The sequence below is a fragment of the Natator depressus genome, chromosome 16, assembly GCF_965152275.1.
Source record: "Natator depressus isolate rNatDep1 chromosome 16, rNatDep2.hap1, whole genome shotgun sequence".
Classification (NCBI taxonomy): domain Eukaryota; kingdom Metazoa; phylum Chordata; order Testudines; family Cheloniidae; genus Natator; species Natator depressus.
This window is the reverse complement of record NC_134249.1, coordinates 15157454-15184898: the sequence shown is the minus strand read 5'-3', so window position 1 is coordinate 15184898 and position 27445 is coordinate 15157454. Positions and strand designations below refer to the sequence as shown.

The window sequence follows — 27445 nt, the reverse complement described above, 5'->3', positions numbered from 1 at the left end:
AGCTATAACCGAGTCACAAAGCCCTCGGAAATCAGGATTTAGAACTTAAAACCCAGAGACATTCTGAACTCCATCAGGCCTGCTGGGTGTTACTCTTATAAATGAATACTATGTAACATGGAGTTTCCACCTATATGTGCAGAGTGGCTTCAGGTTAGGAGTGATGGCATATCACAGACCGGCAGCGAGGCCGAGGGTCCTGACTTTCTTTCCCCAGGCTGTGGGACTACAAGCATTAAACCGTGGGCAAGAGCAGTGGTGGAAGTGAACATGACTTTATAAGGCTGAACACAGTGGTAGTCTAAAAGCAGATGTGCAGATGGTGTGGTAAGTGCTACTATTCAATACACTATTAATTTCTCTTGTTAAATTCCAGTATATTTTTTAAAGACCGTATCCTCTCCAGGGCCTCTGGGGCACTAATTATTATGCTAATATGTAAACCTTGAGAAGGCTGGCTGTTGTGAATTAATCAGCCCCTCTCCTGTTTACTTGTTTGTGTATTAAACACTGTAGCTAAGGCACAGCAAAGCAAAGGGGAGGTAATGCCCTTCATAGGATTTTAAATCTTCTGGGATCACAACTGAGAAACTGCTCTCCTCTGTGCCCCTCGTGGGTTCTTCTTGAAGCAGAGGATCCTCAGCTTATTCCAGCTGCACTGAGCCTCCCAAGTGGGTTTCAAGCTAGACGTCATTTCTAACTGGACAGCACATTTGTTACAACAGCGGCCCCAAAGATTGAATTGTGCAGGGTTGTGTCTGCACTAACTGGGTTAGGGCTGTTAGCTATGCAACAAGCAGTCGTTTGTTATAGCACAGCCATTACGCTCAGGTCACTGGGCCATTCAGGATCGATGGAAGAGTTGGAGAAATTGATTTCTCTTTTCTTCTAAAAGTCTCAGTGCAGCGGTAAGATGCTGTGTTGAAGTCATTACCATGAAGAACCCTCCAAGGGACGCAGGGCCACTAATGGCAGGTTGGAAGGAAAATCTTTCAATGAAAGAAAGGTGGTTTGAGCAAGAAAGTGGCCCTTGGTATGACGCAACGGCAGTGGCATGTAGGTTAACAGCAGAGAAACATCATGTTTTTTAATGTGAGACTCTAGGGCAAGTGAAAGGTACCAGGTTGCCAGCCCTGGGTGGATATACCCTCAGCTTATCTCAGCTTATGCAGCATCTAAGCTTTCCAACCAAAATATCTCAGGTCCAATAACTAAGATATGAGAATGATAGCTTAGTCCCTGCGTCCCGTTCAGTCCTTAGTCAAGGGTGCTCCTAAAAAAGGGTCTGGCCCTCAAGCACAATTGTGCTGGCAGTTTTCATGCTGTGAACTAGATTGAAACCAGTCGATTTCAATGGATTACTTATGAGTCACATTCACATTTCAGCTCCCCGGAGCTTGTCTACTTCACACACTCCACATGCTGTCAGCGCTGCAAATAAAACAGGCTAACCATTGGCAAGTCGTAATAAGTTTTAGTCACCACTGATCCGGTGTGATTTTAAAAGAACAGCATAGACATAAAGGACTCTTTCCCAAGCCTTATATTGAAAACACACCTAAGCCTTATGAACAAATCCATTTTCCGCAGGAGGTCTCTGCCCATCTTAGAACTTTCCATCCTCATGTAAAAGACGGAATAAAAAAAATCTGCACCTATTTTCCAGATTGCTGTAGGACCATGCCAAGCTCGGTTGTATCCTCCCATAAGGCTGCTGTGTTCACGACAATAGGCAGGCATTCTAGAATCATTAAGTCCCAGCAGCTATTTCTGTTTAGCTTTTGCAGCAACAGTTAAAGTCCCTTACTTACCAGGAATACGGATTCGAGAACACATGCGGCAAGCAGCACTTTCCTTCCTTGAACTGTCTTCTTTCTAGGCCGTTTGCATGAGAGAGAGAAATAGGGTTTGATGGTACAATAGTGGATTTGATATTTTTAAGAGACACAGTAATTAGCTATGGGAATGACTGAATCAGGCATCTGGTCCAGCCCACGGCCAGTATGGGATTGCTCCCTACAGTATACTTAGTAGCAAGTTGTCCAGTCAAGTACTAATTACCCGAAGCAAGGGAGCTTTCTGTTTCACCAGGGAGACTCTTTTGCAGACTGGCAGATCTCATTGGTAGAAAGCTTCTAACATTTCCTTTTTCCTTTTCTCTATTTCATCCCATTATTCTGCATTCTAGGGCCTTGGACCACCCCAATTAATTGCCCTTGCTGCTTGCTGTTTATGCCAGCCAAGCACGTGGTAGAGCATAACATCTCCTCCTCGGCTCCCTTTCGTCATTACTTACCCAGGCCTCCACAGCTTTAATTCTTTTAATCTTCCATCAGAGGCCAATTCCCTCTCGCCGCTGCTGTTCTCTGTACTCCCTCCAATTTGGCTACAGCTTCATGCTATGGGAGGCCTCTTTGTTTGGCTTTTCCCAAGGGATGAAAAGGCCAATACTTTGCATAGCTATGCCATGAAGTTGTGAGAGTTTTTTTAGCTTGCAGATTTCTTCCTGCAGAGCGGAAGCTAGGCTGAGTGAGTGAGTGAGAGTGTGAGGGTTAGCTTTTAAACTGTACTATGGCTGAGTCACTTCCAGGCTTTGCAAGAGATTGGCCAGTCCATAGCTAACAGTGAGGGTTTTTTAACCTACCCTGGAAATGGGAAATTGAGTCAAACTACAAAATTGGTTTAAAATGAGGACATTAGAGCAAGGCCAGGAGCTCATTATGGGTCTGATCTTGCACGCAGAGACCCCATTTCTGTTCAAATAAACCTCTTGGTCTTGTGGCCGTTCCCATGTATTGTTTAACTGACTCTTTGCATTGAGCTAGGCAGGAAACTAATTTTAGCATCATCAAGAGGGAGCAAGATGGTAGGTGTTAAGCTAACACTCCATTTTATTTCCCCACCCTCCCATCTGGTCGGCCTGCAATAATCCCACGCCCCTCTTTGCCTTTCCATCAGTAGGACAGTCATCTCCTGTTCTGTTATGCTATTCTTCAGCTGTCTCACTAGGGAGGTTCCGTGTCTCTGCAGGATAGAGCCACATTGCTGTAGGCCAGGGGTAGCCAACCTGAGCCTGAGAATGAGCCAGAATTTACCAATGTACATTGCCAAAGAGCCACAGTAAGACATCAGTAGCCCCCGATCAGCTCCCCTCGCCCCGCACACCGCTCCTCGCACTCCTGCCCACCAGCACCTTTCCCTCCCTTCCTGCACCTCCCAATCAGCTGTTTCACGGCATGCAGGAGGCTGTGGGGGGAGGAGCGAGGGCACTGCAGGCTCAGGGGAGGGAGCGGGAAGGGGTGGAGTGGGAGCCGGGCCTGGGGCAGAGCTGGGGTTGTGCAGTGAGCAGCCCCCGGCACACTGGAAAGTTGGGGCACCTGTAGGTCCAGCCCCAGAGCCGATGCCTATACCAGGAGCCGCATATTAACTTCTGAAGAGCCACATGTGGCTCCGGAGCCCCAGGTTGGTCACCCCTGCTGTAGACTCTATAGTCTGAACGGTCACCTCCAGCAAGGCAGCAATTAGCTATCATGGGAAGTGGGGGAGAGAATTTAGTTTTTCCAGAGTACTGCTAATTACTGGAGACTTCCCCCCCCGCCCTTCTGAAAAAGGTATTGATAACATGTGTTCATTTAAGGGGGCTGAGAAATCAAATCATACTAGCACCACCTTAGAGAACTTGTTTCCATAGAGGGGGCTCGTATGCATTTGTGATAGCCTAAGCTTGGGGCAGGCTCCAGCTTATAACTAAAAAACCCCTCCTGCAGCTTTTGTGTATTCATAACAGAGCCTATCGATTTTATGAAAAAGGTAATGTAATTTGTTTTTATAGCGCATCCTTCATACACAGCGTCACAACACGCTGGAGAAATGGTCAATCATGAGCTAAGGAGAAAAATGGAAGGTTACAGTCAGATTTAAAGAGAAGCAATTCCCTGCTGTCATGGAGATGATCTCACTGGAGCAATACAGGCAACTGAATCAACAGCTATGGAGAACATTAGGGAGGGCCACAGAGGAGCAGAAGCAAACTGCGGGGAAGAGGGTAGAGAGGCCACAGTGAGTTTTAAAAACAAAGAGCCCAAATCTGGGGGGGGGGGGGGGGGGAGGGAAAGATGGCTGACAAGGCCTGGGGTGGGGGCAAAGACTTTACACCAGAACCAAAAAAACCTCCCTGTAATGGTAGAGTCAACTCCTTGGGCAGCGGTGGGAGGAGGTGCTTGAGTAGGTGTTGCAGAGGGGCTGGTATTCTCTTTCCATTGGTCCAAAGAAGGCAAGGAAACTAAAATTCATCTTTCCCACCTAACCTGCACCAGTTTTGAGCCTGAGATAGCCCTTCCCATTGCTTAGCCCCTCTGTCATCATGGTCTCCCTTTAGAATCCCGTAGTCTCCCCTCCATTAGCTGCAATAGGTAAAATTCAGCTCTGGTATAACTCCATTGATTACTGCAAGCTTGCAGTTTAGCAACATCACTCTAAACTGGTTTATTTTAATGCTGACTACACAATAAAAACAAGACAGTAAGCATTCTATTTTAACAAGCTATATAGTCAAAGCTGACTGAATGAGAAAGACATAGATTACTCTTATGTTCCGTTACTTCAGTAACACACTGCATGAGGCAAATTTTATTCCTAGTACAAGATGTTGTAGGCTACTAACTCTAGAAGTCATGTACTGCCTACTGAGGATGCAATCCTGCTCTACTCCTGGGGAAATTCTGCATCACTGCACATGTGCAGAATTCATGCCCTCCGCAGATTCTTTGCTTCGCCACAGAAAAATGACTTTGCAGCTTCCCTTTAATTCCCATCAGCAGTGGTCATGCGCTTCTCCCCAGCAGTGCAGGCAGGCAGGTTTGGGCACCTGGAGCACCCAGTAGAGATGTAAATCACCACCAGAGCTGAGGGGAGGGGAAAGAGGAGGGCTGGACAGTCATGCATGGGAAAGGGAGAGAGAGACTATCCTTCTCGCTCACTATTGCGGCACGCTCACCGTGGAGGGGCAGGGTGTCGAGGCGTTTCTCAGAAGGTAGGCGTGGGGCAGGCTCTGTCCCTTCAGGCAGAGCAGAATGTAGCAGCCTACCTGTGTAGTGAATTCCCCCAGAAGTATAAAACAGGTGTAAACATTTTAAAGCTCCTTTACATTGCCAGAGTGGTGTAAAGGAGCCTTACTGTAAAGGACAGTATGGCCTTATAAATGCTTATAGTGCTTCAGTGATTAGAACTGATCTAAATTTTTGAACTGAAAAAATTTCCTATCAAAATGTGCTCCATGTCAGTTTGCTACTGACCTTTCTGGAGATGGTCAGTAGCCAGTATAAATCATGAGTTTGAGTCCCTTGCCCTCACTTGCTCTTTAGTTGCCTATGATGTAACACTGGGCACATGGCTGCATATATTTGTTGACTAATAAGTAGAAGTAAAGGGTCAATACTAGCTCCATTACTATTAGACAGAGGGGGTCTGGGGATTTCCTCCAGTGCTCCCTACTCCAATTCTCCATCCATTGTACTGTAGTTTAAATAAATTACCAAAATAATTGAAACCAGCATGATTATATTACACTATTTTAACAAACAAAATATGCAGAATTTTTAAATATTGTGCACAGAATTTAATATTTTGGCACACAATTCCCCTAGTAGTACTGCTCTCACTGAAGTCCATGGCAAAACTCCCAACACCTTTGAGAGATGCAGACCTGGCCATTTAAGTTTGGCAGGGTAGATAGATTCGCCTATATTGTTAAAATCACCCTAGTGAAGTTAGCAGTGGCACAACTGTAAACTGAGTCAACTAACATCCAGATTAAGAAGATGTAGTTTTAGTAATAAGTGGTGTGCGTTAGGAAGATGAAGTTGGGAACACACAATCAGCCCATCAGTCAGTCACTGATAATATCCAACTGGCTTCTGAAAGTGGCATTGAAACAAGGGTTAGATAATAACATGGCAGGAAGGCAGCTGGTGCCACTGTTCTGCTTTGCTTTGGGCTGGTCTGAGAAGTAAGAGCTCAAGGACCTGCCTTCCCAATGACCAGCATTTCCTGTAAGAGGCCACCATAGAGACGGTGTAATGCATGTACATAATTTCTCCATTAGTGTTAATTACGGTCATATGGACATCAAGGGGAGAATCAGCCTTACGAGTTGCACTGTGAAAATAGTGCAAAGGCTTGTAATATCCTACTGCATGTGAAAAATAATGAAATCAGACTCTTCTCAGGGCAACCTAGAGAATGGCCAAATGGCAGCTAGCTACAATACTGAGCAATTTTCCACTAATGAATAGATACCAAACTCCTCAATCATACTGGTATATTTTCCTAAGTGGCAGAAGCCAAATAATTTCATATTTCTAATCGAGTTCTAAATATATATAAAACATCAGCTACAGTTGAGAGAGGTTTGCCAGCCAATACCAGCAGCTAGAAATTCAGTTGGTCAGGAGTGCTTTATCCAGTGGGTAGTAGTTAGTTGGAGGATAGGTTTCTCAAGCCATTGGGCATATTTGGTCAAACAAAAATTCCATTCAGACCCAAAATGAGGAGAGAGAAGAGAAAATGCAATAGAAATTCTCATTCCAGTTTTACAATCTTGATTATACATATCTGCATCGCAGCAGGAAGAGTTAGTGTCCTGATTTGTATCTCCTGATGGCTTATCTTTACATAAATACTGTCCACTGCTCTTTTAACAGCTAAAAAAATAAATCTATTTTGCACCCCAATCTGAACTGAACAGTAGAATATTTACATATCTACAAGCACCCGCAAAAAAAAAACCTGTATGTGGACTGAAATCTTTGAGTCTTTCAGAGGTCAAATGACTAGTGAACAAACCTCTATTGTTCAAGGTATCCTAAAGCTGCTTTAAGATACAAAACGATCTATAATCATTAATGGGAGGCTACTTTCAAATCTGTCACTCGCATTAACAGAATGGTTATCATGTCACTGCTTCAGTCACCCAGCTGTTAGCTACCCTGAGTACATGCCCATCTGAGAATCCTGGTACCAACACGGTGTGACTAGCCCATCCCACCGCGGCTACATACTCAGTACTAGCGCAAGTATGTCTCCTCAAGTTGGGAATCACACCCCCTGCTCCACATGGAGACATTCACTTTTTTCTTTTGTAGCTAAGGGTGACTTATCTAGCAACAGGGCTGTCATTAACTCCACTTTATTATATGGAGATCAGAAAGCTGAGTGAAGTTTCTACAGGGACATTTTTTAAAACTGCTCACGCTACAGGATCACTAATCAAAACTTACACAGGTTCTTGAGCCAGTCAGCTCACAAGGAATGTGCTATTTCCTCCACCACTTTCTTCTAGTGTCTTCTCTTTACATATACTTTACTACCGCAAGAGAACATTTTCTCATCAAACGCAGCAGCAGCCTTCCAGCAAACAGCCTCTTTCATGTATAAACCATGCAGAGATCTTAAGGAATCCTTGCTATTACTAAGCAAGAGACCACTGGGGAAACATACAGAACTTTCAGTATCACTAGTAAAAATGACAAGTGGGCCAAGAGCAGTGAACAAGGAGGCTACTAGGAAAGCTAAGATTAATCTGTTTTAGAGAGGGATGATATTTTCACCATGAATTACAATAAAAAGTGGGTTGTCAAGTCTCATATGTGCACCATATCATATTTCAAACACATATCGAATGTATCCAGCTTATGCATGAAAAACAATTCAGAGGAAAAGTACATTTTTGCTTCTGTACAGTCTCCCATGTCACCCAGTTACTTCCCTCTACTGTAGGTTGGGTCTCCACGTTCTCTCAAAGGGGGAGAAACAAGAGTTTTGATGGCTGGGATGGAGGCAGCCATATTCAAATTATTATTCTGAATCCATTTTAGTCTAGAGACTAACAAATTTGAGCATAAGCTTTCGTGAGCTACAGCATACAATGCATACATTGGATGCATTCAGTGGAAAATACAGTGGGGAGATTTATATACACTGTATTTTCCACTGAATGCATCCGATGAAGTGAGCTGTAGCTCACGAAAGCTTATGCTCAAATAAATTGGTTAGTCTCTAAGGTGCCACAAGTACTCCTTTTTTTGCGAATACAGACTAACACGGCTGCTACTCTGAAACCCATTTTAGTCTGTCATGCGACAAAGGATAAGAGATGTATATTGGAAAACAAGTTTCTTCCTCAATGTTCCTGCTTTCATGGTCTGATTTTCAGAAGCGCTGAGCAGCCCCATCTCCCACTGAACTCAATGGGAATTGCAGGAGCTCAGCAACTTTGAAAAAATTCAGCAGTCTATAATTAGTGAATTGACAACTGAATTTATTTTTCCAAGAGTCTAATAGGATGTAACTGGCTGGATTGTAAATCTCCCTTCCCTAAAGAGCAATTTAAGAAAAGATAAATTAGTGCCTGTATTTAAACCCTTCTCTCAGGAATCACAGTTCTTGTTCAATACTTGGGCATATTGGAAAGCAGGGAAGTCTATATCCTTTAATATTTGGGAAGAACATTACATAGCTAAGATTATACAGTGCATGTGCACTGTGCACTCTGTACACAGTTAATTTAGCTTAGAAAAAAATGCATCTTCCACATACTAGATCTGAGACAAAATGCTGCAATGCACCAAATCTTTACAACATGCTCCCAGGGTATGCCAGCATGGAAATCCAGGAACAGGGCAATCAGTCGGAGAGAAACACTGCAGACGGTGTACTCTACAGATCATGACATGCTGGATTCAGATAGTAACAAGAAAGAGGAAATCCTAACTGGGAAGCCACATGCTGTCCTAACTGGAACTACTGCCCTTGAGGAAAAGAAGTGTCATCAGGAATGTTGCCTATGTCATGATTTGATAAAAAAAAAAAAAAAACCACCCTTGTTAAACTATTGAGAGGAACATTCCCAAAGCCTGCAGGTCACAGGAATTTGCCAAATACACGGCAAGCAAGTTTGCTGTGGAAAGACAGCTCGATGAACTGCTGCAGAACCATACTGCAGCAGTCACCGCTACTGTGGTGAACGTGTACCAGTGGCATTTCCAAGTCATCTTTTATATTGATTTACTCAATGCATTACTACTGAAGAGCAAACGGATGCCTGTGTGACATTTCACAGTTTGTACAGTCTGGAGTTGAGAGTTCTATAGTGGCAACACACACACACACACACAACCCTCCACACTGATGCACTCACAGACTCTCAGAAGCCTGGGCTTTCCAAGACTAGTCATCGATAGTTCTAATGCCCCTATAATGTATTTAATCCTTTTGCTAACCTGGGTTATTATAGGCAGAAGCAGGAAGGTTACAAGCCACTGGGGTCCCAGAACATTGAATTCAACCCCATGCAGTACTTGTGACACTCTCCTCTGCAAAAGGTGAAGCCAATTTACCAGATACACACTATGTCAGCACTTGAAAGCCAAGTGTGGTGATTATGCTACCTAGTGAACTACTGGGCCAGTTTCTCAGCAGCAATAGAAATGGTCAAGCACTTACCAACCACGTGTGTTCACAAGTCACTGTGCTAGACAGAAGATCAAAAAGCCAAAATGCCATTACGGAGGAAGAGGACAGAAGAAAAGGAAATGGAGGCTCACTTTAAAAATGGATGCTGTATAAAAACTTTGACCAGTTTCTTCAGTTCTTTGCCCACAATGTTGTAACGGGTTTTATTTTCATCATGGGTTTTATTTTCAATAGCTTAGCTGCAACATGATAACACCGCTGGTTAGCATTCAACATCCCTGCTGACACCACATGCCAGCTAGTCAGATAATTGTCCACTCGTCTTTAGCTCATGCTTTGAATTGAGTCATCCTTTTAGAAACACTTTCAAAGCTTTTCCCCTCAGCTTCACAATCCCTGGGAGGATGCTACTCCTGGTTATTGCTCGGCTTTCCAGAGTTCTCCAAAGTGCTATGGGCTCTGCATATAAAGCTATATTGCCTATATTATTAGCAAAAGTGCATATAAAAAGAGAAACCTGAGACTGAAGTATAAGCACTGGCTATCTCAGCAGCTTCACTGAAGCCACAATATGTAGTAGTCAAATGTTAGGATCTCCATAATCAGGGCTGATGTGGCTCCTAAAAGATCTATGTTTGGGGTGAAAAAAGCCATACCCTTAAAAAAAGTTAAGATTTAATTTAATCCAAAAATGCATTAACAGACCCCATAACAGCACCTGGTTTAGATTAAGAATACATTACTGCACATTTATTCCTAACTGGAAAACCTGTCCACTTACTCATCCATGTGTATTTGCAGTAGAATACTTGAGCCCCCAGTGTATTCTTCTGAACGGAATTTGTGGGTGAGTCTGTGTCGGATGGGCCATTTCTGAAGGGACAGGGTGGCTCCCTAAATTCTTTAGGCAGACCAGTTTTTAATCACATTTGTAATGCAATATGTACAGTGAGCTGGTTCTCCCACCCATGAGAGAATTAACTGTTGAGAACATGATTGCCATGGTTCCTCAGTTCTCTGCCATTTAACATGTGGAGGTAGAAATTATTTTCTGACGTGCTAAAACCATAGATCATACAACATGGATTATCCCATTGGCAGTGCATTTCCATTTCCACTGGCTGGAGCTCTAGGCTTGCAAGATGCCTGCCACTAACAGTAGAGGCAGATCATTACTGCTTTGGGTATGTAGCAAGAAGGGTAGGAAAGGAATGTTAGAGAGGAGGATTTGGTATTGGTGGAAGAAGGATACGATGTTTTCATGTTCTCTTTGAAAGGAAACCAGTCCCAGACATCAAAGCAGGTAGCTCTTTTTACCCCCCACTTCCAAGATTTTCACAGTTATCAACGGCAGAGATTGTTGGGGGAGGAAAAACCAAGTGATCTTCAATCAATTCTTTAAAACTCATTTATTAAAAGCTCTGCGATCTCAGCTCCAGTCCAAAAGAGAAATGAATCTACATTCTAAAACCAAACTCCACTGCATCCTGTTCCAGTCTTTATTGAAAGGACAAAGCTCCCTGTGGTTCCAATTTTCCAGTCCCTGGAAACTTGAGTTCTGCAACTGTCATTCACCAAATCCGATCCCTAGTGGGTTTGTCATCGGAGAAATGTTAGCACATTTACATGGAACCCCATGATGGAACCCCACACTGCCATTCTTCTGTAGAAGCGTAGTTAACACTGAATGTCCAGATCTCTTCATGAAGATTAAGGCCTAGTATCTGGTAGCTGCAGTTTATATGGCTTCCTGACTGATTCAGCTGCTCAGGCAGCAGCCTATGGATGCTACACATCCTAGCCACAAGCAAGAGGCCACCAACAAAGGCAATATGGCTCAGTATAAAAAGAGGGGAGACTCGTGCTGCAGTAGAGGCTAGTCACAGAATTCTTTCAGGGGTTCTCCCACCTTTTCATTCCACAAGAACAAGCTCCTCTGCTGGACCCTCCCACTTCCCCATCTTTCATGACACTTCATAATTTCCAGCACAGGTGTCTCACCGCATGTGTGTATATGCATTATATAAATATTTACTTTACCCCCACACACACTATAGGTCTCTCTTCACATTGATATTACCCATTCCAGAGTTCACAACTGCAAACAATTCAGAAGTCCTAATAGCTCCAGAAAGGAGGGGTGAAGCAAATAAGCCACCCAGCATCCCTAAGAAAGCTCCAGATTCCTTGTGTGTAACAATATCCCATAATAAGCCCATATCCTTAAAAGAGGAATGATTCGCTTTCTGCAATGTTTTGCTCCCCTCCACACACCCCAGGCTGCAGTCCCAGGGTTGGGAAGCTCAGGTTGCTCCCTTTTCGCGGAGTAGTATTAATGCAGCAACGTTTTCTTGGAAAGTGCCGCCTTGGTCCGGAGGAATCGGCCCCTTGTGCTGTGTTCTTCCATTTGTGCCGGAGCTCCGCTGAACCATTTACCGCCTTCTTGACCGTCTCCATGCTTTTCATCACCCCTGCAGTAGCCACCCTGGAGAAGGGAAAAAAAGGGTTTCAGAAGAAACTAAAGCTTCGGGCCCCTGAGAGCTACACCAGCAATTCTCACTAACAGCCCAAGCATAGCTCTCAACATATACACCGACTGGCACCTTTAGATTTGCACAGGAATCTCTCAACATTACCTATGTTGCCTTCCCCAATTTTCCGCCACTTTTTGTATTGCCTACTGTTTTGCAAGACATGTGTCTTCTCTGGAGACAATGCTTCTGTGGTTGAAACCAACCAACAAGGGCAGGAATTCACTGAAAATCCATTGCCTTTGATATCCTCTCTAGCATCTGATTCTCTAATCCGTTGAGCCACAGCCCAAGCCTATACATCGTTGGCTCTCAGCCAGGCAGGTACTAACAGGTGCTGGGGGGAGCAGGGTATCACAAACACCCTGCCATGCCCATATTGCTAAGTGTGAGGGAGGTCCTGGAAGGAGCAGGGTGACAGGATATGGTGTACTGGTAGAGAAGAAGTAGTTGAGAACCGTTGCTACAGTGCACGTTCATGGTCTTTACCGTCACCGGTCATCTTAACCCAGTAGAGTGTGTGGCAGAAGTCCTGAGGATTTTGGCTCATAAGAACCAGCATACCTGCAGGAGTCACAGAAGCACTGACAAAGAGTCAAAGGTTCAAACACAAGGCAAGTGATTAAAGCCCAGTCATTTATCTAAAAGAAGTACCCATATAGGAAAGGATGCCTTGGGAAATGATCTAATTCCAAGTTATAAGGAAACAAAGAATATGGGACTGGAACCATTTTAAGCTAGACTTCAAACTGCTCTAATACTAGTCAGCACTGAGCTAGTTCTATTTGTGCTACAGTACTTCCCAGAGGCGCCAAAAATTAGATCAGGATGAGATCCCATCGCGCAAAGATTTGACAGACAATAGCCAGTCCTGGCCCCAAAGAGCTTACAAACAGAAGAAATAATGAGAGCAAAAGAAGAATTATCCCCATTTTACAGACGGGGAACTGAGGCACAGGGAGATAAAGTAACTTGATCAGTGGCAGATCTAGGAACTGAACCCAGAGTCCCAATGCAGTCCATTAACCAGAAGACCATCCTTCCACTATGGCACCAACGGCAGCTGCTTCTCTTTCAGCATGTTCTTTCGCCAGAGTTTCTAAACATAGATGGTTACACTGAGATTTGGCAAGAAGCTGTGACAAAGACTATTGCTAATCCATTTGGGTTTTTCAAGCTTCATTTTAAAAAAAAGTATGCTTAAAAAGGCTTTGGACAAACAGATCTGTAAGCAGGAGCCAGAGCAACAATGCCAACTTCCTACCCTCAAGTGTTTCTGGTTCCAGCTGTCTCAAGAAGGAACCACCCACAAGCCACCCCAACTGATGTGAGAAAACAAAAGTGGCAGATTGCAGTGAAGGCTCAAGACTAAAGAGAGAAGACTGCACCATCACAATTACAAATGCTTCTAAAAAAATCTCCTTCTATTCCAAACATTCTTAGCTGCACAGCTCTTTGGTTGCAGTCTTTTTTCTGGGGTGGAGGAAAGGATATTTAGGTAGCTTGTTAGTAAAACTGCTTATTGAAAGTTTTCTGATAGAATCTTTTTTCTTGCAAAGAAGAGTACATTGCTAACTAACCAAGGACAAGACCAAAAGTTTAGACATGCTGCTACTGAATGTATTTTAATCTTTGTTTATACTGAAGAGAACAGCAATACAGTGCGCGTTTCTCAGCTACACAATTGACACGCCAGAGGCTACTGGCTTTTACTGAAGTTCCAAGCAAAGTGGTTGATTTAAAAAAATAAAACAAAACCAAAAAAACAGTAAGCTTATGCAGCTGAACGTTCTTAATGTTTTGATTAACTCTTTTTGTGTTAAATATTTTCCCTTCTGCATTCTCTTGAGGATTTTAACCAAAATAAAAAGGAAAAAAAAAAACTATACTACAGATCATGCCAATGGCTATAGTCCAGAATCCAACATACTGGATTAAAGCATACTGAGTACGATTAAAATTATTCAGGGAGAATCAGGATAACGATAAAAACCAGAAGTCATCCCCTATATCAACCTGGGACTATCAGTACAATTTGACAATGGGACCATAAAACCTTTTTATACTCTGCAAATATTATGCAGGCCCATCTGGTGCATCAGTAATGCCACCAGTGTCAGATGATTACCTTGAGTATCAGACAAATTCTTCAGGGTATCGATATGAGGCCTTCTCCATTGTAAAGGAGAGAGACAATAATCTGCCTCCTACACGGTAATTTGATGTATATTCAATGTTATCTTTTTATTCTATTGCAGAATAATGTACTCTCTCCCATTTTATTTATTGGTATCTTCTGACACATTAATATGCATAAAGTTCCCTATTTAGCATAAGGAGAGCCAGGTAAAAATGCGGTTAGCCTCCCTCTCCTGTCCATACACAATGCGCACACACACGGGGCTCCTGAAGGAAGTTGCAACAATCTTGCTTGGAGTCGCAACCTTGACCCGCTGATGTGCCCATAACCTGCTGTTGCTTCCCATACAGTTTGATTAAACAAAAATGTGTTTATCGTCTCTATGCTCAGTGCAATCTCTCCTCTCCCCCCCCCCCAAAAAAAAAGAGGAAAGAAGAGTTCTTTTTTCAAAAGGCTCGTAAGATAATGCCTGTTTAACTTCACCACCACAGAGATAATAGGTGAATAATCTTCTGTTTACACAAGCTACAGCAGGTAATTTCCCTGCCCCCCCCCCCCAAAATAAAAATGCTTTTCTACCAGTGTAGTTCCACTGGTGGCAGGACTGGGCACAGAGCAAGTCTACAGGACATGGGGATAAGAATGCCCAGGTCTTGTCTGCATTATTGCTTCCGCCATTACAACCCCAGTATACAGCGAGAGATTTCCCTCTTCCCAAAAAACAGTTCAGAAAAATTCTTATTAGGGTCCACAAAAGCTAGGGATTAATAACATTGACTAAAGCCAGGCACTCTGCAATTCAGACTAGGTCTCTGAGCTGCCACAGAACTTCAGTCCTGCTCTGCAAGGCCCTAGGTCAAAGACTCTCAAACTGCAGTCCATAGAGCACTGATCTGTCTCTAGGCAACAAATTACATTGAATGGCAGCTAAAATATATTAAATCATTTCCTTCTTAATTTTTCCCAAGTGAGCAATTCCTGGAGTTGCCACAGAGCTAATAAGTAACAATCACAAGCAGGAGGAGGAAGTGATGCCTTATACCAGCAGTGCCCAAACTATGGTCCGAGGGCCATCCACGTCCCACCAGAGCATTTCATAAGGCTTGTGGCTTGCTTCAGCACAATATACTAAGAGTCAATTCATTAGCACTTTGTTGTCATGTTTATATCATTTTAGTTTACACAAGTCTGTAAATAGACAATACTGTACAAAGAAACAACCTAATACATATGAAACAAGCTGAACTTAAACTATAAATCAATACAGGGGACTTTAAATCTTATCAAAATACGTATAATTTGTTTGGCCTCCACAAGGTTGTGCTTAGGTTTATGTGGCCCTCCTGTGTAATAGGGTTGGCCCCACTGCCCTATACATTTGTAATACGTGGTCAAAAATTATGGAATAGTTTGTTTCTCTCTACCTTAGTTAATCCAGATTTATCAAGCAAGAATTGCTAAGTATGCAGAAGTTCTTCCACCTTTCACAGCTCTGTTTCATGACCCTCTTTTTTGCCTGGTCTTTTGTTTTATAGTCCTACCCAAGGAAAAATGACAAGGATAGTAGCAGCTGACCTCCATGAGTCCAGTCTTTGATATTGCAAACTGGAATGAAAGTTGATCTGCCATCAAGCAAGGAAGCTGAACTCAGCATGAGAAAAAGCTTTATAGCTGTTTTCTTTACTTAATGGAGAACATAATGGATTAGTCTGTTCTGAAGCAGGGACTTGGGAGAATGTGCAGAGGCAGAATGATAGGAACCTATGGATTCTGCAATTTCCTCCTACCCCAGAGAGCTGCTCATCCCATTACGCAAAGAGAACCAACTCAGGATACCACAAAATAAAGCAAAGGTGTCAATGTGTTATCACAAATAGAGGTGATTTTAGTAGGGCCATTGTGGACAGCTGGGAGGAAGGAGGAAATAGAGGATACCACCTTCATAAGACATTAGTTCCATTTAATAAAGCAGACTTAGGGTTTACAAGTGCTTTTCCTCCCACTCTGATCCTACTTCAGTGGGGTTGCTCCCCACCACCACCCGCACTCTACTTCAACTCAGACCTGTAAAACAGCACTCAAGCATCTGACATTTACAAGCAAGGTCTGTTTAGCTAAAGAAATAATTCATTGCAGGGGAGAGAGAGCAGCAAGCTTCTTCCCCTCCACCCCAAACTACTGTATTGTTTACATTTTAGGATTTAGCCAAGTGTGTCTGCAGCATGCTTTCGTCTAACAAAGTGCCAGCTAAGTGCCCACAAACTGACAGAACTCACTTTAGAAGTAGCATAGAGCAGAGTGACAAAAGTCACTTTTCACTGTTGGAGACTGGCTGCTGACCCTGTCTGGAAGAAACAGACTGGTCTCTAGATTGGTCTCTCAGTTATACCCTCTCCTACACCAGTGCAATTCTTATTAATTTTGGTGTATCTGAGCAGAAAACAAGACCTATAATCTTTAAGGCTACTTTCTTCTATAAACACTTGAACTGAGATGTCCTCTGGTTAAGTAACTCCTTGTAAAGCTACTAAAAGTAAATCCCTTGATATTTCCTACAGCCAAGATTTCCTAACTTATACTCTTGATTTAAGAGTTGCATTACAAGAGTTTACATGTGTAGGAAATGCGTGCCCTATGCTGTCTTTTTATGGTGTAAAAAGGGTCTTCTGGTTTGTTTCTTCTGCCTAATACTGGCCCATTTGAAATACTGCTGAGTTATTTCACGTATATTAATTTTTTGCGTTATCACCAACAGCATATGTGCATTTATGTTTACAGACAGCCAGAGCTCATAAAGCTATCACTGAAAACATGTGTGGGCCAAAAAGCAGAAGGTAAAGTATCTGTGCTACAGTATTAGGTCACAACTCTGATTTTTTCCTGGAATATTTGAGCAACGCACGGAGGACTGGCAAGGTGACCTCATAGTGCGTTAAACCCAAGCTGCAGCTCTCCCTCGGTTCGGGAGTAAAGGGGATGTTGAATCTACATATGAGGACATTTCTGCAGCAAGTAAGGATAAAAAGCAAGCAAAATTTGTTTTAAAAAATAGGAAAGCCAGGCAGTTTTCATACACCATAAAAAAAAGGGGGGGGGAATACGTTTTTGCTTTGCACCTGTAAAATCAAACTGGAAACAACAAAACATGGTGAAGTACACCCTATGAGATCAGTTTACAGCCTTCTATCATCTGCCATAGCTTCAGAAAAATAAGGAGCATCTATCACATGCAAAAGCCATCACAGGCACACAGCTGGTAGAGTCAGGATACTGACAACCAAATGGCCCCATGTGCTCATGTAAACCTTGATATTTTCCACCAGAAACAATATTTGTTTAATATTTATGAACACAAAAATAGGACATGCAAGGGCAAATTTACTGTTATGTTTCACCTATCAAAAAAACACCCACTATGCTTTTCAAAAATGCATAACCTTTCACTCCTGATGTAGCTGGAGAATGAAGAATGAGAATCTCCTAGAGATCCTCTGCCAGATGGCCAAGGGAATGGAACAGACCCATGAGTCAGAGGAAGAGAATTCCAGCAGAGCTGCAGGGAAGCTACTCACAATGATGTAATAATGGAAAGTCCCAGAGCAAACACTGGAGTCCCTTAATCTAACAAAAGCTCACAAGAAAAGTTCTCCGATTGTCAGGTTTCCAATGCTCTACCGGCTTTCCTGTTGCCCAGATGCAGAGGCTTAAGACACTTGAGTCACTCTGCTAGGCTTGCTCAAACTTATCCCTAGCAGATCTGTCCTTTTATGTCTTGAAACGGATTCTTTAAGATTTGCAAATTTAGTACTTGTGGAAGGGGTCTGATTACCAGCCCTAGAAGCTGTGGACGAGCAAAGACTTCCAAACAGATGCAACTGGTGCAGTGTCAGTGCAGGATTTCACCACACTGCTCAAGCCCAACCTGAATGTGCCCCACCGAGAAGAAATTAGCCAAGTCTTCGTGCTTTTTTAATCCTGGGCTCCTCTGGCAAGTCTTCCAATTAGGGAAGCAGTATTCTGATGTTGACATTTGTTCACTGGGACCCAGACTGAGACCATTTTCTTACATACAGGCCATTAACCACCATTAAATTATAATGGCTTTGAATCCAGCTACTTGGCTGTGACTAAAATTAGTGATCTAGTGTTTTTTTGTTCCTGTGGCCCATTACCAGTTCCATGAACACCGATTTACTCTAAGCAGCTGACCAGAGACAAGATCTCATTGTAACTCCTAGAGCAGCGGTCCTCAACCTTTAGCAACCCAAGAACCCCCACTTTGATTTAAAAATTTTAGCAAACCCCCAAGCTGGCTTCTAATTTTCCCCAGGGGAGCTCAACCCCCGCTCAGCCCCAGGCCCCGCACCCACTTCCCCCAAGGCCCCAACACCACCCCTGCCCCTCCTCTTCCCGCCCCCTCCACCGAGCACTCCCCGTCCCTGCTCCTCCCCGTCCCTCCCAGCACCTCCTTCACACTACTGTACAGCTGTTCCGCAGCGTGCAGGAGGTGCTGGGAGGGAGGGGGAGAAGTTGATCAGTGGGGCTAGCGGCCCCAGACATGACTTACGGACCCCCTGGAGCCAGACATGACTCTCAGACCCCCTGGAGTACCCTCGTGGACCTCAGTTTGAGAACTGCTGTCCTAGTGGGCAAGCACTGGATTAAGATGACTTTATGGACTTTGCATAGCATGAAGATATAGACTAGGGATGTAAATATTGGTTAAAAAGTTAACCGGTTAAATGATTAAAATTAGATAATTTAACCGTTAACCGAGGTCGTTCCGGTGGGCTGGTGCAGAGTGGGCAGGGCTGGGGTCCCACCGGCCTGGTGTGGCCAGGGGTGCTCCAGCCTGCCCGGCCTGGGTCCTGCCGGCTCGGCGGGCTGCCGGGGTCCTGCCTGCCCGCTGCAGACGGGGCTGCTCCAGCCTGATGCAGCCAGGGTTGGGGCTGCTCCAGCCCACCCGGTCCACTGCGGTCAGGGTCCCGCTGCCTGACTGGGGTCAGGGGCCGCTCTGGCCCATTGGCCCGGTGCGGCCACTGGGGTTAATGGTTAAAGTCCAGTTAACGGTAAGCCTAATGCTTACCGGTTAACCGTTTGACCTTTTACATCCCTACTATAGACCCAGCTTCAGAAAGGGGAATGGCATTGCAGAATTGACTCCCGAGTAATTCACATCAGTTACACGGGAGGTACTTACACCTGTTTCAGTGTTACTCTTTAAATATCTGTTGAACTTTGATTTCTCTTAAGAATGACTCGGACCTAACAGCTGAAGAAAGAAGTTACAATGATAAATAAATTCCCTTCAGTGTTATACCATGATGAAGAAGACAGGTGTGCAAGACATTATACACACTATTGTTCCTCACAGCTATGATTTATTGGGTAGATGCAAGACATTCTACATGAAGTTTTCCCCTTGATGCTCAAAAAGGAGCACTATCAAATGCATTTTAAATCTGGTCAATTTATAGACCTAGAACTGTTGTAATACAATAGGGAATGGTCTCGAATTATTTTGAAGTCCATTATTTCTGAGAACTTTAAAAATTAGGCTGCCTTGTTCAGCAGTTCCCGCAATAAACATCATTTCCAGAGCTGTGCAGACATCAGTGAGGTTGGTGATAACACAAAAATGTGTGTTTTGACATGCAAAGGCGTTTTATACTAATTTCAGTTCCATTCAAAACTGGATGAGGAAAAGTGCTTGACAAATTGGAGAGAAATTAATTGATAGGAAGATTCCTAAGCTTGTAAGATTATAAAAAACAAACAGAGTGTACAAAATGCCTAACTACTGAAAACATTAATTGGAACTGCTCGTTTATAATTATAAACTGCTCCTTTCTACCATCCAAGAAGGGAAGAAAATCTAAACCTCTCTTTCTGCAATTTAAGCCCACTGCTTCTTGTCCTATCCACAGGGGTTAATGAGAACAATTTCTCCCTCTCCTCCTTGTAACAACCTTTTATGTACTTGAAAACTGTTATCACATCCCCTCTCAGTCTTCTCTTCTCCAGACTAAACACTTTTTTTCAATCTTCCCTCATAGGTCTTTTTTTCAAGCCCTTTAATCATATTTGCTGCTTTTCCCTGGACTTTGTCCAATTTGTCCACATCTTTCCTGAAATGTGGTGTCCAGTAATGGACATATTATTCCAGTTGAGGCCTTATCAGTGCAGACTAGAGTGGAAGAATTACTTCTTGTATTTTGCTTACAACACGCCCGCTAATACATCCCAGAATGTTTGTTTTTTTTTGGTGGGGGTGGGGGAAGTTACACTGTTGACTCATATTTAGCTTGCGATCCACTATGACCCCAGTACTCCTTCCTAGGCAGTCATTTCCCATTTTGTATGTGTGCAACTGATCATTTCTTCCTAAGTGGAATACTTTGCCTTTGTCCTTATTGAATTTCATCCTATTTACTTCAGACCACTTCTCCAGTGTGTCCAGCTCCTTTTGAATTTTAATCCTATCCTCCAAAGCACTTGCAATCCCCCCAACCTTGGTATTGTCTGCAAACTTTATAAGTGTACTCTCTGCCATTATCTAAATAACTGATGAAGATATTGACCAGAACCAAAACTGATCCCTGCGGGCCCTTCCAACTAGACTGTGAACACTGCAAGCACCTAAGCTGATACTTCTTGAATGTTTTATTAAACTTGTTTAAGTTATTGAGACAGTTCAGTAATGGCTCCAGATCGTCTAGTTACGCTGGAGACCAGCCTAATCAGAACTTGTCCATATCCCCACTTTACCTATATCTAGTCACCCAGTTGTTCTTATTCCTGTTAAACCAGGCCTGACTGTACTCTTGACTTTATGTCTCTCCTCCCTGCTCCTTCCAAGTGGGGAACAATTTCATTTATACAATAGCCAAAACCTATGAAATGGACCAGTTTATAGGATGAACCTATTGAAAAAGCATAAGCCAGAATTGTGCTTTGACACCGGACAAGCTAGTCACATTTTTCCACTGAAGTTTTGACCACTGTGAACATCCTACCCTTGAAGGGATGCAGTCTAGTCAGTTTCAAAGAGTGATTTAAGTAGTGGTTTCAAATATCACACCTGCCCCTAAATCTTCTTACCAATTCTGGTGGTGTTGTGTTGTTGTTTCTTTTAAATAATTGAAAAGGTTTTAAACTCATGTGGCCTGAAGGACAGTCAAACAAGAGAAACTGATATACATGGGAAAGTGGGGGTACATGACCCATGCTGTCAAATGCAGAGAACAAATCACAAGGAAAAATTATTTCTCAGATCTCAGTCATATCCGGGATCACTTTGTTACAAAGAGCAGGTAAAAAAAAGAAACAGACATAGGTGATGGAAGCTGCTGTCCCTTTAGGGAGACCACTCTATTGTACAAGCCTGTAGGAAAGGACCAGATTCTGTCCTTCACTTAGATGGACTGGGACAGATCTAAGGTTAGTGACAACCTTGACACTTTCATGATAGAATCAAACATCTACAGAAACTGTACTTCACTATCCCTGCTCTTCCCCTTTCCCCTCATTCCCAATATATGAAAGCATTCCTTGCTACCCTCCGCACCGCAGACCTGCACCCAATTTATGAGAAATAATTCAGAGAAGGATAATATGCAGCACTGAATTAAAGGCCACTGAGTTTGTGCCAATTAAAATTACATTCAGTACTTTTCAACTTGATGAATTTATGGCATATTCCATTACAGAAAAGTAGAAGCATTTCTGAACCTTAGCCCTGAGACTGTCACACTGGAGGGGGAAGGCAGCTTAGGCTGAGATCCAGCTTTATTTATGATTATTCCAGACTACAACTCTCACAGGGAGAATTCTAATCTCATTTGCAACTGCCTTTGAGCCTGGCAGTTTAGTGGGAGCACAATACTCTGGCTGGGGTGAGGAGAGGAGTCCAGCTCCCCAGACCAGACACTTGCTCAAGGCTGCACTATCAAAACCACATGCTCAACCTCAAGGGAGGGAGGAAGGTTCACACATCACATGCTCTAGCAACTCTCCAGTGGATGAAGAAAATAGCACCTAGTGGCCCCATGGAAAGTATGTCTGTGTGGAATTCTCAGGGCAAGGGGCTGACAGGAACCCCTGGAAGAACATAGCACTAGTTATACACTATAAAACTCTAGTAAGGTGAGCTGATCGGGATCTTGCAATCTCTGATCTTTGAGCTGGAGGTCAATTAACAACTCCTCCACTCTGATGGCTGACTTAGGGATTTCCTAAGGATTGGCCCAAGTTAATTCTACTGCCATCAATGGGACGTGGCATGACAGCTGGAGCCAGGGGTTTAATTCCCAAAAACACTGCTCAGCCCAGGCAGCCCAGCCCTATGTAAGCATGTAACCATGCAGCCACTTGAGAATCAGGTGCAGCTTTGGATGCACTGAAGCCTTGTCAGCACAGTAAGTCTCAAACAAGCCCAAAATATGAAGGGGACATATAGTAGCCATACTGCCGACATGCCCGTGTTTGCTAGAGCATGCAGGGGACATGAGGAAGGCCAGCATTGCCATTGGCTGTGGCTATGTTGGCAAGATTTTAGAGAGATGTCCAGGAAAATCAGACATCTTGAAGCAGAAGGGTTGAATTTGGGCTATCGTTTATAGAACGTGAAAGCCATTAGCCTTTTCAGTCACCTTTATACGGCTATGAACCCACAGCGATAAACCAAGCTGATACTTCATCCTGGTATGGCGTGCACATCTAAAAGCACTGTTTTAGAACACAGGAGCATTTGGCCAAAAACACATTATGTGTGTGGGGAGGGAAGAGATGACCTTTTTCATCTAGGGCTTGATTTTCAGAAGTGCTGAGCATTCAGCTCCAGTGGAAGTTCATAGATCTTCAGTTGCTTAGCACCTCAAAATTAGGGCATGTCTAGCACTGCTAAAAACAGCAGTGTAGATGTGGCAGTACAGGCTTCACAAGCACAGCAGGGACCCCAGGTATGTACTCTTGTGGCTAGCCCGTGCTGAAGCCTGTACCACAATGCCTACCTGGCAATTTTTACCCATGATAATGCATGGAAAGCTAGTGTAAGTATGTCTATCAGAAGAGCAGCACACCTCAGTCTGCAGTGTAGACATGCCCTTAAGGCTGCTAACTTTAGGAGTCCATAAATCTGAATGTTTAGTGCAAGACTTCGGTATGCATGTCATTTTTTACACTATTAAGTATCCTACTAACTTGTTGCAAACTACTATAATATCCAGTTCTGAGGTGCATAGGCGTACCATAAGCTTCTTCAGTGGTTTAGACAGCTACTGAATATGAGTTTAAGTGTATTTTTACACACACAGGCTGACCTCAAATATTGGGCGGGAGAACAAACCTCCTCAGAAGAAAAGTGCAAGCAGCTTGTCCTTCTAACACTAAGTTGTCAAAGCCAATGAGGAAGAGGAAAAAACGTACTTACACAGCTGCCACCTTCAGGTCATCTTCATAATCCTAAGAGAGAGGGAGGTAAGGGTTATCTGATGCCGGACAGAACTTGTACCCCATAAGAACAAAGAACACAAACATTGCCATTTCATCCAACAGCTGCACGTAAAACAGGAAACTGAAGATTGTTCTCATGACCCCATATTGTTATGACACGTTAACCTAATAAAGGCTTCTTGGTCACTAAATACTGTATCCTATGAATGAGATGCAACAAAGTGTCCCTCCTGCCTTACTGCTGTTAATCCCTGGACAAAGAATGTTTACCCTCTGATTTTACTGCGTTCCCTGTAATTTTAAATATAGTTAGAATTCCAAATGTCATTTCAGTGCTTTTAAACTAGAGCAAGACTTTGCTTAAGGGAAAGAGATGCTCCCTAAGTTGTTTGGCACCACCAACAGTTAATGTATTCCAAAGATCCCTGCATGGTGGCTTGGATTATACTTTAAGAAACCATGCATTTTAAAGTCACTAAGCAAATAAAAACTGTAGATGGAGACGTGAAAGCTCATTTGACTGGCTCCCTGGGGTCTCAATTACCACAGGGCAATCCAGGGCCTAACTTTTTTCCCTTTGTACACTCCTGATTAATTTCCTTCAGACATTTTAAAAATCGAAAAACAAAAATTCAATAATACAGTTACTGTCAGATGTCTCATGTGTAATCCAGCAGCCTCGCAGGACAAGCATGAAACTTAAAAACTCCAGCTTCTTCCCTTCCCCCACGCCCTTAGGAGTTACCAGTGCTCAAGACTGGCAGAAATCAGACCTCAGCAGCAGGCTTTGAGAAGTTATACTACAATGTGGAAAAGCACCTCTGATTTTTTATTTACTTACAATTAAAAATGAATGTGAAAGAGAGATTCAGAGAGAGTGTATAAAATTTTCCCTTGGCAGTAAGATACCTGGTAGAGCCAATTTCACTGGAATGGAACAGCAAACTTGATGAGAATTGGAATGACCAGTGTGAAGTAAACATAACATACTATCTATGGAAGGAGGAGAGGGGACAAGAGCAAGAGTGAGAATGATGGCATCATCTTTTTATAACCTCTTATTTCATGGAGAAATATTTCAAACAAAGAGTTATCTGGGAAATATGTCTCATTAGGGTTATGACACTATTTAACACACAACAATTCTGTGACTTGAAATCTAAATGACTCAACCTATTACTAACATATAAAATAGAGTCCCTTACATTTCAGTGGGAACATACAAGAGTTTCCATAGAGTATCAAAATCAAGAGCATAGTCTATTACCCCTATGGGTTATGAAAAATGTTTGAAAGCAGGCAAGTGAAAACTACTTAGAGGTCAGTTCTCTTTTGGGATGTGTGCGCGCAGCTTCCGCTGACTTCAGCAGGAACTGCATGCATGCATCCCAAGGCACAATTTGGCCCCAAGCTCAATGTTGAGTATGTTTATACTATGTTGTTCTAAGCCCAACAGTTCAGTCAGCAAAGCACAGTCTGTCTCCGGAGGAAAGTTAGTAAATATTACAAATAGTCAGATCCAATTTAAAGACAGCCAGGGGGATACTGCCACTAGGGAAAGAAGGCAAGTTATTTTTCAGCTGAAAAAGTGAGAGGAGAGTTTTAACAGCCTGCCAAGGTGCCAGAGCATGGCATCACCATGAACCTGAAAGTATCTGACTGTTCTCAACTTGCCTTTACCCTAAGGTACTTACACACTCTTTCCCAACCCTATTGCTAAGGACATTACAAATTAGACTGAACACCACCCTGGTGAAAGAGACTGTAGGGAACAGTTCTGCATGGCACCGGGAAGTGGATACAGTGGCCTAAGGGGTCTTTTCCATCTCTGACTTCTATGGCTATTCAGACATCTGGTTAAGAACATTAGGAGGCTATTTCCATTCAAATAATCAGCAACAAAATTTAGACCATGTCTACACTACAGGCGCCGCAGCTATGCTGCTGTGGCGCCCATAGCGTAGATGTTTCCTACAGCTATAGAAGGGGTTTTTCCTGTCACTGAAGGTAATTCGCCTACCCAAGTGGAGGTAGCTTGATCAACCAGCATTCTTCTGGGGACCTAGTTTCATCTACAGGGGTGGTTAGGTACAGTGCTATGCAACGTTGCTATGTGTGTCTACATTTTAAGGTGTAGACCAGCCCTTAGTGCAAATATATAAGTTGTCCTCAAGCTTCAACAACAACATTCTGTAGGTGAGTCACACCTCTTATAGCTATTGGTTCAGAACTTTGTGCAGTTGTAGGAAGACAGGTGAAAATATGAATTTTTTTTTGAAAGCAAAGAATTTCAATAAACTGATTTCTTCAGGACAGGGACCATTCTTACTGTCTCTCTACAATAACTAGCACAATATGTCCTCCATTTCGTTTGGAGCCTCTAGATGTTCTTGAAATAATCTAAATAATAATCCACCGAAGTAGGTCCAGAATGGCTTTCTGACCCATTTTTACTCACTTCAAGCCCTGCTCACAGACACACATATATATATTAGTTTCTTACTCACCATAAAGTAGTAATGTCTGAACAGCTTCAGCTTTGCTAGGATAATAGCTGATGTGGAAAGAACACAGAAGGCCATTAGGAAACATGTTAGTACTAGCCACCTAAATAACAGGCCTCTCAGGGCTTGTCTACACAGGGAAATATACCAGTATAATTATGCACAGTAACGTAAGCTAAACCAGAAAAAAGCCACTTGTTCTGAAATAAGTATCTACACAGGGTATTCCATAAGTGTAACTACAGCAGTACATTTCCCCAGGTAGACAAGCCCTCAAGGGAGAGCTGAGCATTTTAAAAAAATGCAGACCCTGGACAGGTTAACAGTGTCAATTATAAACCAGATTTTCTGCCACATTTTCTGGAGGATCTGATTAGGCTTTTAAATGGAGCTGGCCACTACTAAACAAGAGACAATGTGTAGTGGTTTTCAGAGCAGAGCAAAGTCTGGATCTCATGGAAGCAGTTCAGTGACAATAAATGGCAAGCAATGCTTGCGCTCCTGGGTGTCCTTAGCAAGCAACAGAGAAAAGGAAAAAATCGCTCAGAGGGGTGAGGAATGAGAGAGTACTGTAGTGGGGAAATACACATTTATAGCCAGAGGAAATAGCTTGGAATAAGCTGAAAGACAGCAGGAACTTTATCAGAGGGTTTACAATCCATGATCTAAACTTGTCTTCATTATTGTGGGTCCCATTATTCTTAGGCAGGTGTCCTGTAGGGTGAAATACTAAGGGCAGTGCCATTTAGTACTTGGTTTAGACCACTCTGGTCATAGGCCAACTCCCATGGGGTGAAGTTGTCTCACCAGCTGAACCCGCAAGGTCTAATACATCTTCTGAACATCTTATTGATGCAGCTTTCAAAATCAGGTTAGGCGTGCCTTGAACGTAACCAATCTAAGAACTGACCCCACCTCATGCTCACTTCTCAGAGAGATGCATCTGTCCAAGGTCAGCAGAGTCAGGGAAGCAACCTGAGTCTCCTTTGTATGAAATATGGACGGCTGCAGAGGGCAGCCTGCCTCCCTCCCAGCTCACACAAGTCTACAGAGTAGAATCATTCTCCAGTTCATGCAGTAGCACTCACACATTACTGTGGTTGTTGAAAAAAGGGGCAGAGAACAGGAAAAGGAGAGGGCTGACAATTAGTACGGAGCACTCCAGATTCCAGGAATTTTTGCTTGATCAAATAATTTTCCTAAAGGAGACAAGATCCTTTAAGACATAATACAAGTGATTGATCTGTTGATTGGACCACAAACATTTTTCCCCCAGAAAGGGCAGAGTGTACTTCATGGCCCAAGGGTCATGTTTTACGACATTGCAGCTGGCTATCATCTACATC

The 27445-nt window shown here is 43.2% G+C and overlaps 1 protein-coding gene across 2 annotated transcripts in view; it reads right to left on the bottom strand.

Moving 5' to 3' along the window:
• NCS1 (neuronal calcium sensor 1) overlaps positions 1-27445 on the bottom strand; it is a 154986-nt gene that overhangs the window by 114866 nt on the left and 12675 nt on the right. Inside the window, exons 3-4 of one of the 2 annotated variants that reach the window (XM_074973976.1) lie at positions 26103-26149; positions 23573-23604 (exon numbers count right to left, since the gene is read on the bottom strand). The gene's annotated coding sequence lies outside the window, so the exon portion shown is untranslated. Of the gene's footprint in view, positions 1-1811; positions 1831-23572; positions 23605-26102; positions 26150-27445 lie in introns of those variants that run through there. The other variant, XM_074973978.1, reaches the window with a different exon arrangement.